The sequence below is a fragment of the Bos grunniens genome, chromosome 7 (assembly GCF_055505025.1).
Source record: "Bos grunniens cultivar Pamir isolate PY7600 chromosome 7, Bosgru_T2T1.0, whole genome shotgun sequence".
Classification (NCBI taxonomy): Eukaryota; Metazoa; Chordata; class Mammalia; order Artiodactyla; family Bovidae; genus Bos; species Bos grunniens.
In genome coordinates this window covers 103,235,651-103,249,230 of record NC_141171.1, presented here as the reverse complement: position 1 = coordinate 103,249,230, position 13,580 = coordinate 103,235,651, and the positions used below count along the sequence as shown (strand labels likewise).

Here is a 13,580-nt window from a genome sequence, read left to right as displayed (position 1 = left end):
AGTAATAATTTGGGATTTCCATGCATTTGCAAAAACTATTTGATTTTTTAATAGAATCCAAGAAAATATGATCAAAAGATATAATGTTTAAATGCCCACTCATAACAAGGAAGTGTTATTCCTATTCTTAAAGGTAAAAAGAATAAAATCAAAGAAACACGTATTGATTTGAGGCATCCTTTGGGGGAAAAAAGTGGTCTTCTTGTATGTGGCTGTGAGGTAGAGAGGTGAAGTTTCCAAGCCATGGTGACTTTTTTTAAAGCTGATTTCCTCTTTTATGAAAGAGCCTGTTTCACATTTTATGCTCACAGACTAGAGAAAGCAGACTTGTGGTAAAGCCATAGAGTGGGAAGTAGTTTACATTCTGTGCTTATGTGGGAATAACAAATCAAAACCAGACACATGTTCGGTTTCAAAAGTATGGTTTTGTTATAGAAGATTTACTTAACGTTTGAAATACTGAAGTGCTATTAGCCTGGGGTTTGGATAGGAATAGAGAAAAGTTAACAGGTTGTATTTTTGCCAAAGTATTGATTTACATTCCACTGAAAGCCTCTTACTTGTTTTATATATTTTTTTCTGTATTCATAGAAACAGAAATCTGTGCTCAGTATAAATATCAAGTTATAGGACAAATGATTAATATAGGGTGTTAAAAGTCTGAATTTCTAAAAGAAGTTGAATTTACTTCAGTTCTGAGATGAAGACACTTCTAAAATATAGGTTCATTCTAGTCATAATTAAAACTAGCTACATCTAGCTTAAAAGTTCATCCATATCCTTTAGACCAACTATTTGACTGTTTGGATCCACATAATCTCAGAATCAATGTTACTGGTTACAAAGTAAAGCCAAACTGAAGAATAACATTATTTGCTTTTGTTTAAAAATAGCAAAAAGTAGCAAGTAAGGCACAATTCATAGAAAATTTTCCCTTCTGTCCCCGATGCTAATACCTGCATTATAGATAAGAATTAGTAAACTGCTTCTCTCTTTTTGCTTAATATTTTATCTTAGTAAGAAATGATTTCCTAAACCAATTAAGTATAGCAATAATTTTTGGATTGATAAGACAAATTTACTATCTGTCCTTTTTGGTGTAAATCCTTCATTATGCCCAATTTTTCGCATATGATAAGCATTTAAGAATCACTTCTCCCTATACCAGTCACCGGATTGTGTAAGGTGAAATGTGTTGAATATGTTTGTTGTATCTTGATTCAGTGAGAAAGGTCACAGTCACATTTTCCCCCTTGTATGAACAATTCCCTGAAGTGCACCAGCTTGGGCCCATATCATTGAGTTGAAAATCTAATTTGGAAATGGTTCTTGTTGATCTCCCATTTACTGTGTTTCTCCAACACATTCATCCATCAGGACTGACTCCTTGTTGTATAACTATTTCCCTTTATACGGATGTTTACAGGGAAGTCACCAGATCTGTTCTTTCAATGCTTTATCACCTAGTTTTGAATACCGATGTGACTCAAAGTCTTCTAATTTGCAATTCATCTTTTACTGTCATCGGGCAATACTAATATATTTGACCTACAGATAACTGAAACATATTGAGTTTTCATTCAACAAATCTTTAAAAGCAAGAGCTATTTTAATCATGTCCTGAGAAACAGGCTTCCCTGGTGGCTCAGAGGTAAAGAATCCACCTGCCAATGCAGGAGACATGGGTTCCATCCCCATATGTCGCAGGACAACTCAGCCCGTGGGACCACAACTCCTGAACCTGTGCTCTAGAACCCGGGAGCTGCAACCAGTGAATCCATGTGCGGCAGCTACTGAAGCCTGCATGCCCCGGAGCCTGTGCTCTGCAACCAAAGAACCATCACAATGAGAAGCTGGAGCACCGTGACTAGAGAGTAACTCCACTGGGCATAACTAGGGAAAAGCCATGCAGCAGCATAGACTGGAACTGCCAAAATTAAAATAAATTAAAAAAAAATGTTTTTGAAAAAAAAAGAAAAACAGCAAAAAACATTAAAAAAATTAAAAGTCATAATGTACTAAGAAAGGAAAAGAGAACTAGTTAGACATCAAAGTTTTGTGGGAATCAAAATAGTTTAGAATATTAAAAACATTTGGAAATATAAAGTCTTTCTTGTATACACAGGTATAATGTAGCAGAAACTAAGACAATTCTTAGAGGGTCTTCTCATGCAAAAATCATACAGAGTGAGTTACAGTTAATGAGAGGGAAATATCCTGGGTTTGTTCTCTCAATTCCAAAAAATAGTGTTCTTATGAAAACTTTTAAGGAAATCATTGGCTAGTAAAACAGTTTGGGTAGTAAAACATCTGAAATAGTTAATCTTAATTCAAATATTTCATCAGAAAAAACACTCTTCAGTCATAGAGGTCTATATTTTATCTACTAATTTAAACTCTAAAATGCCCTCAAATGGGATATTGTTGGAATATAAAGAATCTTTTATAATATGTTTTCATTTTTCATTCCGTACGTCTCCTTACTCCTTTATGGTAGATTTTGTAATCTTGCTGCAAACTTAAAAAAAATAATAAAACTATTTCTTGTTTATGGAAAGTTTCAACAAAAATTTGAAAATGGTGATATAAGTTAGAGCCTCATCTGTTCTTTATAAAAATTTTGATGTGATGCTTGATAGAGCTGCTGCTATTAACTTTCTTAAGAATTTCCTGTGAAACTTCACATGAAGCACTATTTGTCTGGGTACAGTGTTGGCTTTGAACACATACTGTAATTTTAAAAAATAGATGCTATGGCCTGAATGTTTTCCTCCCCCTTCCCCCAAGTTCACATGCTGAAACCTAATGCCCAGGGTGGTGGTGTTAGGGGCTGGAACCTCCGGAGTATGATTAGGGCTGAGGGGCTGACCCTCAGAGATGAGATTAATGCTTTGAGGAAAGAGCCGCAAGACAGTCCCTTGCCCCTTCTACAATGACAGCACGAATCAGCAGTCTGCAAGCCACAGGGCGCCTTCACCCAAACACTGGTCTCTAGATCTTAAATTCCAGCCACCAGAATGACGAAAAATAAATGTCTATTATTTATGAGCCACTGGTCTGTGGCTTTTTCTGTTGTTGTCACTGTTATAGTGACTGAAGGACAACAACACAGTATTCAAAACATCCGAGGACAACGAACCAGATGTATATCATTTCAAAAGGTAAAAATGTAGTTTCGTGGAATTGAAGATTAACAAGTTGACTCATGCAAAGTGGACTTTATTAACTTCATGAACTATTTAGATATGTTATACAATGTATATCTAAGATGGTTACATACTTTTCCAAAGGGTTTAAACCCAGAATGTATGTCTCAAATTATTTTACCGTTTCTTAAATACTTAACAAAACAGGTGGGCTTTGAAATTCTTATATTTGTAGAGTGGATCTAGTCTAAGTGGATGTGTTAGTCACTCAGTTGTATCCCACTCTTTGTGACCCCAGGGACTTGGGCCCGCCAGACTCTTCTATCCATGGCATTTCCCAGGCAAGAATACTGGAGTGGGTTGCCAGTCCCTTCTCCAGGGAATCGAACCCAGTCTCCTGCATTGCAAGTAGATTCTTTACCATCTGAGCCACCAGGGAAGCCAGGGGTCTAGTCTAAACTTTTACTTAACAATCACTTGGTTTGTTGAATAGTTTGGCTTTCTGGAGATAGATGGCAGTCTCTTAAGAGTGGCAGTTTATGCCATCTAGGTTTATGTGAAGGGATAAATTTACAGTATGATTTTTCAGATTTCATAGGAGATGGCACATATGATAGGAAAGATGGTGCAATTATTCTAAAAATATCAACTTTATTTAATTTTTCATGGAGTACTTTTCAGTTCAGTTCAGTTCAATCTCTCAGTCGTGTTCAACCCTTTGCAACCCCATGGACTGCAGCACACCAGGCCTCCCTGTCCATCACCACCTCCCGGACTTTACTCAAACTCATGTCTGTTGAGTCGGTGATGCCATCCAACCATCTCATCCTCTGTCGTCCCCTTCTCCTCCCACCTTCAATCTTTCCCAGCATCAGGGTCTTTTCCAATGAGTCAGGTCTTCGCATCAGGTGGCCAAAGTATTGGAATTTCAGCTTCAGCATCAGTCCTTCCAATGAACATCCAGGACTGATTTCCTTTAGGATGGACTTGTTGGATCTCCTTGCAGTCCAAGGGACTCTCAAGAGTCTTCTCCAGCACCACAGTTCAAAAGCATCAATTCTTCAGCACTCAGTTTTCTTTGGAGAATACTTTTATTATCATGAATACCTAAATCTTGCTGCTATATCTACACAATACTGGATTTCTCTGTAGTTTTAAATGAGTGAAGTGACAGTTTGGTGTTTTGTTTGTTAGTTTTACAATAAGTACTAGAAAGGCAAAAGTAGCAGTAGCTTATTTTCTGATACAAAATTAAGAAGTACAAATAAATGTACATGTAAATCCTTAGGATAGTTTGTGCATTATAGTGATTGATATTGTACATATAATCAAGTTGACCTCTGGCTATCAGGGAAGCATCATTCAGATTTTAACTTATCCTTGTTTTTTCTAAACTCTAAATATTAAGCAATGCCAAGAAATAAGATAATAAACCTTATTATTATTTTAATATATATCTTTTAAGAAGACAAGGGTAAAAAGGCTTGAGAAATTAACAACAGAGGAGAAAGTTTCGTCAGCTATAACCCAAGTTTTAATTAAAACCATGATTGATGGCAAGTGCCATCTTGCAATGTGACCTCTAGAAAGATCTACAGCTGTTGACTCAATTGAGAAGACGGTCTCTACTCTTTTCAAAGTAAAACACAAAGTATATAAATCATGTTTAGAATTATTAATCACATGAATATTACATTAATAATTTAGAAATCTGAAGACAGGCAAAAATGTAGTCCTGAAAAATGAAGGAGCTTTGGGGAGGCCTTATTTGGTAAGCCACCATTTCCAGATTATTAAACTAATCATTTAAAAAGAACTTTTCACTGCATTAATCCCATTTAAATTTAAGACAAACACTGAATAGAGATGAAGCTCTATTAGTCGCACAATGTGAATCAAATGGGACTACCGACAGGGCTGGAGAGAAGATACTACAAGTTCCGAAGACATCATTAGCCAAGAAGCGTTTAGCTAGGAAGGTGTCTGAATTAGAGAATTCCTTACCCACCAAGAGTGGTTTTATATATACTCCCAGATGATTCAATCTTTAGAAGAAAGCAAGTGAATGGATGGGACTCACAAAAAGGAAGAAAAAAAGTAAGATGTTCATTATGTTTTGACATCGTTGATGAAGACCACGGGGCAGCTGTGCAGCTTTTCATTTTTTTTTTTTTTTAAGGGATTTAAACAAGGGTCTAGAAAAGCCAGCAGAACCAAGGTCAAACACCCTCTGTCCAGAACTCCCTGATATGAGGCCATTAATGCAAAACGGAAAAGAACTCTAATTCCAAGAAGAAAATGAAAAGACAAAGAATGTTGTGGCAAAAATGTGTTTTCAATAAAAGCTAAAAGCATGTGCATTAAATAGTTTGAAGAAGAGACATTTTTAGTGTCCATCTTTAAGCAAAGGAAATTCTGCTATTTAGACATCACTATGTGTTTTCAGGAAGCGGAGCAAAAGGCAACAAGCTTAAAGAGCATTGAGTGGGATTTACTATAAAAAAAGATGAGATTTCCTGCACTAGGAGTTGTTAAATCCAGGAATAAGAGACAGAAGGAAGCTGTACTTTCTTTTGAAGGGGTAGAGAATTAAGGTAGCTTCTCATCTGTCAGGAAAGTTTAAGGCAGGGTGAATGGATTAGGTGACCTTTCAAAATTACTTCCATCCCAGGGTTTATGATGTCAGTATAAACCAGCAGCCCCAGCTGGAAACCTGGCCAGGGACCCCCCGGCTCCTGCACGCGTTCGTGCTTCCGCTGAAAGCTCAGCCAGGTAACGTGCTAGAGAAACTGACGGTCACTAGCGCAAGCTTGGAGTCAGAGAGCTTGGGTTCTAAAACTGCTGAGTTTCAGCGTCTTCAGTCACGAAAGGTGGGTAACTGTCGTACTTGCTTCATTAGCCTGTTGAAAGAGTGAGATGGTGAATGAACATAAAGCGGACAGTATGAAGTGGGAACAATAAATATCCATGTTCTCATTAGACCCTATTCTGCCACTGCAGCAACCATTGCGGTACAAAATAATGTGAACGTTCTGCCTTTCTTTCTTGTCTATTTTCCCTTATATCATCTATTCCTCCCTGCTTCTCTCAAGAGGAAAGCTCTGTGTCTATCAAGAAAAAAATGAACAACGAAATTTCACCAGGCAATACAGACTGCTGCTACATGAGAGGTAGATAAAGTAAACAGCTAAACGAACACTAAAATATTCGAAAATTCCCAAATATTAGTAAGCTATGCTTTCTGGAGTGAAATTTGATGCATCTGTTAAAATACTTTGTAAAGGTTTCCATTATTAGAAAAAAAGTTTTTGTTTTGTTTTATAAAATACAGCTTTTATGCTTCCTCCTGTCTTTATAGTGTTCTCCAAAAGTTATCAGCTATTAGTCCCAATCATTCTTCTAGGAAGGAACTGGCCCTTACCCTTTATTTTTGACATGAATATAGACTTGGCTTGTAAGTATACATATTTAATAATTTTTAAATGTTTAGTATACACATTTAATAATTTTTAAATGTTTACAAGTGTATCTATTCATACATATATAAGTATCATTTGCAGTGGCTATGAAAGTTGTTAGTGGTGAAATAACCATAAATCTGAACTTACTTCTATTGTATCAGGCTTTTACTATAGCTTAGTACAAAAACCAAACCTTCATTTTCTTCCTCATTTTTCTTTGGGATGAAATCTTTGTGAACCAGTAATATGTTATTAAACTAATCAACAAAATACATGAATATATACATAAAATTATGTATATAAATTATATAGGTACTGTTTTTAAAGTTGCATATATGATGGCTTAGATGGCAGAGAATCTACCTGCAATGCAAGAAACCTGGGTTTGATCCCTGAGTCAGGAAGATCCCCTGAAGAAGGGAATGGATACCAGCTCCAGTATCCTTGCCTGGAGAATTCCAAGGACAGAGGAGCCTGGTGGGCTACAGTCCATGGGATCGCAGGGTCAGACTCGACTGAGTGACTAACACTTAACAAATACGTTTGTATTTGGCAATTGTTCTGAATAAACTCATGCGATTCCTGTTTACATGTATATTTCTACCAAACAGGCAACATTCATTTATTTATTGCTCAGTATATAATCTCATAAAGAATACTTTCTTCTTTGCGTCTACTATTTTAAAAGTGAGTCAGTCATTTAAATATTTCTGTTTATTTTCTAATGATATTCAAATATCTCAAAAAATATTGTACTAATCATATTGATAAAATATGAATGATGATAAGAAAAAAAATCAGCAAGCAATACCCAAGGCCTGTCTTTTTTTTTTCAATTTGAATACAATACTATTGAATTTATTCATTGCTTCCTTCATTCTAGGCACCGTGTTGGGGACACAAAGCCAAATATGATATATGCATTTTCACAGCATGCTGTACTGTTTTCCACATTTGATTATAGATAATTACATCTCTCCCCCCAAACTGTAAGCTGCTGCTGCTGCTGCTAAGTCACTTCAGTAATGTCCGACTCTGTGCGACCCCATAGATGACAGCCCACCAGGATCCCCCGTCCCTGGGATTCTGCAGGCAAGAATACTGGAATGGGGTGCCATTGCCTTCTCCGAAACTGTAAGCTACTGGATGGCAAATGCTGTATTAGCTTTTTGTCTTTGTATTTCTAGTGCCTGACAAACATTCAGCTTTTTGAGTGATGGAGTCAATGAATGGAACTAAGGGACTGAACTAAGAGTTTATCTCCAAGAGAACTGTTCTCTATTTTCATATTAGACACCAAAATAATGGGATAAAAATATTAAATTTCTTATTCACTATGGGAGTATCAGACACCTCATTTTCTTCCAGTCACTGACTCTAACCTTTAAAACCAAGGTGAACATATGAGAGGAGGGCAGTTACCACTTGCTTAATATTCACTGACCAGCTAACTCTGTGTCTTTTGGTATTAAGCAACTTTGGAACAATTATCACATCATGCAAGTTGCCCCTGAATTACTTTGCCCTTTCTAGGGTTTTGTGTGTTTCTTTGTTTATTGTATATAAACCCCAAGTAAACACTGATCAACTGCACACACACATCACCCTTGTTCTTTAATAGAGACAGAGATAATTCATCAAGTAAATCTTATAATGTCTCGCTTCTTGTTTATAAGTCCCCTGATTAACCATATCATTATTGCTGTTTTCATAAGGAGACCTAACATGGTGGAGAAAAGAAGACACATGAATACAGCTAACTGATAATAAAAGAACTGATGGAAAAAAAAAAAAACACACAATTCTGTCAGTCACCTTAAGAAATGTCACCCCCAGGAAAATAAAATTGAGCGTATAGCATGAACCGCATATATCTGCTTACATCCCTTGGGCCAAAAAAAAAAGTCTTATTTACGTCTTTCACGGCTCTGGCTTACTGATCTTCTCTGGACCTCTTGACTGTCAATATTTTTGTTTGGGGGGAATAATTTTTCTCTTTCCAAGCTGAAAGAAAAATACAAGCTTGTTTTCTCCTTCCCTCCAGGATGGAAAAGAAGAAAAACTGCACTTAAAAAGAAACTATTTTAAAAAGCGACTGCCATAAAAAATGGAAGCAGATACATGCCGTGGGAAGAATTCAAATGTGTGCTTATTTCATAGAAAAGTTAGCACTGACTGCCCTCACCAAACTGATCTTGCTATATTCATCATAAAAAAATGAATTCTCTCCAATTAAAAAGATACAGAGAACCCCAATATCTTAACAGATTGTGTTAAATAGAACTATCTCATATATCTGTGAGGACCTGAGCCTGATCTTCACAAAGAGATGATAGTGATTTTGATGAGGGCCGCCCTAAGGATACCTGTTGACTGGCTAGGTATTATTTCTCTTCTCTCCATTCCAATCCAAATCAATTAAGGTTATGGAACTGCCAATATGACATCTTCAGCAGTTGTAAATGTAGCACTGTATTACAGATTCAGATTCCACATACCAATTCACTTCTAGTTCACACACACACAAAATGCTGTTTTAAAGTCTCTATTTATTCTAGATTAACATCTTATTTGACTACTGATTGAATGTTTTAATGCTTGTGATCCTATATAATAATAAAAAAAAATATTGAGCGCATTTACTTCACTGCCTACAATTCAACCAGCCAACTCATAAAAATATCATTTTGAATCAAGTTTTTACCTGATTCCAGGTATCAGAAAGTTGGGAAAAATTCCAAATAAATATACATGAATCTGCCATGCAAAATAATAGGTGCATCCATGCTTTCTCTGTTTGAAGGTGGCATGCTCTGCTAATCAACCAGAATTCCCTATGTTACAAACTCATATAATATCCTTTAGACACCACCAGATTCAAAATGTGTTTTTTTCCACTAGTCTCAAAATGTCACAAAGATAGAAGCTCTGTGATTTGAAACAGAAAAGGTTTTTGAGTGTGCCTCCTTCCTTTATCCACCCTATTATATGGAATAATATATACACATTTACACATTATTACTTATTCTTACAATTAGCTAAAATGTACAGGTAAAGTCAGGGTGTTTGAGCACAATTCCATTTTATGCACCTGTGTATTACTCTGAATTAAAAACAAGTCATACAGTTAAAATTTGAAAACCTGCTATACTAGGAAAGTTTTTTTTTTTTAATTCTATATGTTTTGTTTTGCTTATATATATATTTTTTTTAATCTCACAGTGTACTTGCTAACAAAAGTCAAAGCGTTAGTCACTCAGTCATGTCTGACTCTTTGTAATTCCATGGACTGTAGCCCTCCAGGCTCCTTTGTCTACGGAATTCTCCAGGCAAGAATACTGGAGTGGGTTGCTATTCCCTTCTCCAGGGGATCCTCCTTACCCAGGGATCAAACTTGGGTTTCCTTCGCAGGTGGATTCTTTACCACCTGAGCCACTAACAAATGTTAGAGTCTAATTCTCACATTAGAAAACATGTATGAAGAAGAAAACAAAGAAATTACAGTAGCACTTTATTTAATATTTGGTTTTAATGAAGCAAAGACAAATACTCTACACTTAGCTCTCCACATCTATTCAAATATTGATTTAGATATTTTACAAAAAAGTTCAAATCACAGAGGGAAAATTACAGCTGAATAAAGTGGGCAGAAGCTGGTGCCCTATACTTGTCAAAATTATTGTTAGGGTTTAATGGACTGGCAAGATGAATAGCTTTCATGGCAAAAAAAGAACGAACATTTTGGTCAGGAGTTTAATGAGCTCAATGAGATGCTTACATGTCCAAAAAAGCACACAGAACATCTGGCACTGGTGGTTAAAATGATAATCCAAGGGTTGTTCTGAATGCTATGTAAAAAAAAGCCAGCAACCTGCTAACATCTACTTAAAGTGATAATTTCGGAGATATTAGAAGTGGGAAATCAATATTGTCCCCCAATTTGCAGTCCAGATAATACTCATGCTTTCATTTTCTGAAAAATAAAAATTTTATTTCTCCTAAAATTCCCCAGATCAGAAAATCTATTACACACACCCAGAGAGACACACACAAAGTAGACAAAGCAATCTGATATCTCTTAGCCTCTGGTAGCTTACATTTAAATAGCCATTGAAATAATCATCTATTTTAAAAATATCATTAAGCATGAACTTATAAAACAAGAGAACAAAGAGGAAAACAGATGCCATGAATTTACTGGAAATTAGAAAATTCGTTTATAGCACAATTGTAAAATCAACTTGGAAAGTATTCTACATTTTGAGCGCTTAGTTGGAAAACTGAATAAGTTAAGAAGAAATAATGTTTCCTCCTGCCATTAGTACTATCGTTTTTGACTCTCTGAATTGGAAGCTGGGTTTGCATCTCATTAATATGTGCGTGACTACAAGGAGATCCAATCAGTCCATTCTAAAGGAGATCAGCCCTGGGTGTTCTTTGGAAGGAATGATGCTAAAGCTGAAACTCCAGTACTTTGGCCACCTTATGCGAAGAGTTGACTCATTGGAAAAGACTCTGATGCTGGGAGGAATTGGGGGCAAGAGGAGAAGGGGACAACAGAGGATGAGATGGCTGGATGGCATCACCAACTTGATGGACGTGAGTCTGAGTGAACTCCGGGAGTTGGTGATGGACAGGGAGACCTGGTGTGCTGTAATTCATGGGGTCGCAAAGAGTCGTGCACAACTGAGTGACTGAACTGAGCTGAACTGAATCTGTGCGTGTGTGCTCAGTTGCTTCCGTCGTGTCGCCTCTTTGTGACCCCAAGGACAGCAGCCCGCACGTCTCCGGTGTCCATGGCATTTCCCTGGAAAGGATAGTGGGGTGGGTTGTCATTTCCTCCTCCAGGGGATCTTCCCGACCCAGGGATGGACCTGCATCTCCTGAGGCTCCTGTTTGGGCAGGTGGAGTCCCCGATTAACCTCCCCATGCAGAATCACTAGGACGGAAGGGTTAATAGATGCTCCTCTGTCTCACTAGACCTATTAGAGCAGTCAACATATCTTTAACGTCGTGTAACTTTTGACTACTTTTTTAATGTCAGCCTTTTCACGTTGCAGTAAGCAGTTGTACTGTTCATCAGCTTGTGAGTATATGTCCAGAAGACCTGTGTTCTCAGCTTTGGGAGTGCGTTACAGAGGCCATGGTTGAACGTTCCATTGTTTTTCAGAAAAATATTTTACAATATTTTACAATAATAATATATCATATACAGCACTATTATAAATATATATCAATATAATGCATTTTTTCTACACAGTGTCTCCATTTTTATAGCCTTAAAAATTGAAGAGCAACTCTGTACTATTGATTTTGTATAGTAAATTATTTAACTTTTAGAAAAATTAAAAGAAAAGTTACTATTGTTTCAGACAGCTTTCTTCATAGAATGTATGGTATATATATACCATACTAGATAAGGTATATTGATGAGGCAAAATTTTGCTGATGCTGATATCTCGTATTGTACATGCTGGACAATTCAAGGTGAGTAACTTAAAAGACACCATTCTTAGTTGCCGATGTTTGCAAATACAGTGTCAAAATATTTCTAATTCCTTGAAAAATATATTTAGAAATCAATCACAATAAATGCATGACATAAAATACAAAATAATGAACAATATTTACACAGTAACATGTTTTCAAAAAGTTTGTGGGTGTGAACACCCATATAGAAAACAATATCAAAAGTCAAAATACATAATAAGATTCTGAAATACCATTGATGATTTTATGGTGAGCAGTTATTTATCTTATTTACATGAAAAATAACTAAAATTTTCTCATAAGAATATGTCTTGTGCTAAATGTTTGTGATAATAAGCCATAACCAAGGTATTACCTTATGTATGTATTTTTATAAATATTTCCCATAGCAACACTCAGTAAAATTGTTTATACATTTGTGTTCATCATATATCCACTGTATATTTCTGGCAAAAGTTGGAATTCTCCTTGTGAAAGTCATACTACTTTTGTCAGGCATAGGGACTTCTTATAACATTGTTTTAAAAATCTTGGCTAAGGTATTTAGTGAAAGTGAAGTCACTCAGGCGTGTCTGACTCTTTGCAACCCTGTGGACTGTAGCCCACCAGGCTCCTCCGTCCATGGGATTCTCCAGGCAAGAGTACTGGAGTGGGTTGCCATGCCCTCCTCCAGGGGATCTTCCTGACCCAGGGATTGAACCCAGGTCTCCCTCATTGCAGACAGACGCTTTAACCTCTGAGCCACAAGGTAGTTAGTAGATAATGTCAAAAATAAAATTATCAAAATTTTATAGAAAACTTGGAAAATTTTACTTTTGTCTTAAATGTGCAAAAAGTGAATGTAGTATACTGTAATACCAATAATCTATGCTCTTTGCTATTAAGCATTTACAAATCTCAGGACTGCATCATTATAATTAAAATAAATTGCCCTAATAAATCCCTAAAGCAATTATCAAACCGTACATCTAAATGCTATTTATGTAGAAAAAACAATAAAGTTTGCATAGCTTGAATGAATAGGAAAATCAAGATATGTTACTACAATAAATAGGAAACTAAACATTCCAGATGTACGCAAGGTAAGCAAATCCACTTTGTATTTCAGAAGTACAGATGAAACAGTCTTTTTACTCATTGCATTAAAATGATTCTGTGTTAAAAGGAACCCCCTCTTTGGTCAAAATTACATTTTGTATATAAAGTAGTGATTAAAATAATTTGAAATTTCCAGGTTTTCTAGACTTGGAGGAAATGGTGACTAAAACCAAACAAACCTGCTTTAACTTAAACTCTGGTTCTGATTCATGATGATCAAATGTTAATACCACCCCTCACTTCTCAAAAACAAAACAATATTTATAACAATGTCATGGAATGTATGTAATTCCATAGTATCCTCAGGGAGCCAGAAATCAAGAAGCATCCCTGAAAGGTCAAGAGAAGACAGAAGTAGATTATAGAAAGAAGGCTCAGTTCAAAC

At 36.2% G+C, this 13,580-nt stretch overlaps 1 long non-coding RNA gene across 5 annotated transcripts in view; it reads right to left on the bottom strand.

Annotated features, from left to right (window-relative positions):
- The window catches only part of LOC147370068 (uncharacterized), a 175,475-nt gene that overhangs the window by 3,098 nt on the left and 158,797 nt on the right, over positions 1-13,580 (bottom strand). For 4 of the 5 annotated variants that reach the window (XR_015168382.1, XR_015168383.1, XR_015168385.1 and 1 more), the window contains one exon: positions 3,778-6,046. This is a non-coding gene — a long non-coding RNA (uncharacterized LOC147370068). Of the gene's footprint in view, positions 1-3,777; positions 6,047-13,580 lie in introns of those variants that run through there. The other variant, XR_015168384.1, reaches the window with a different exon arrangement.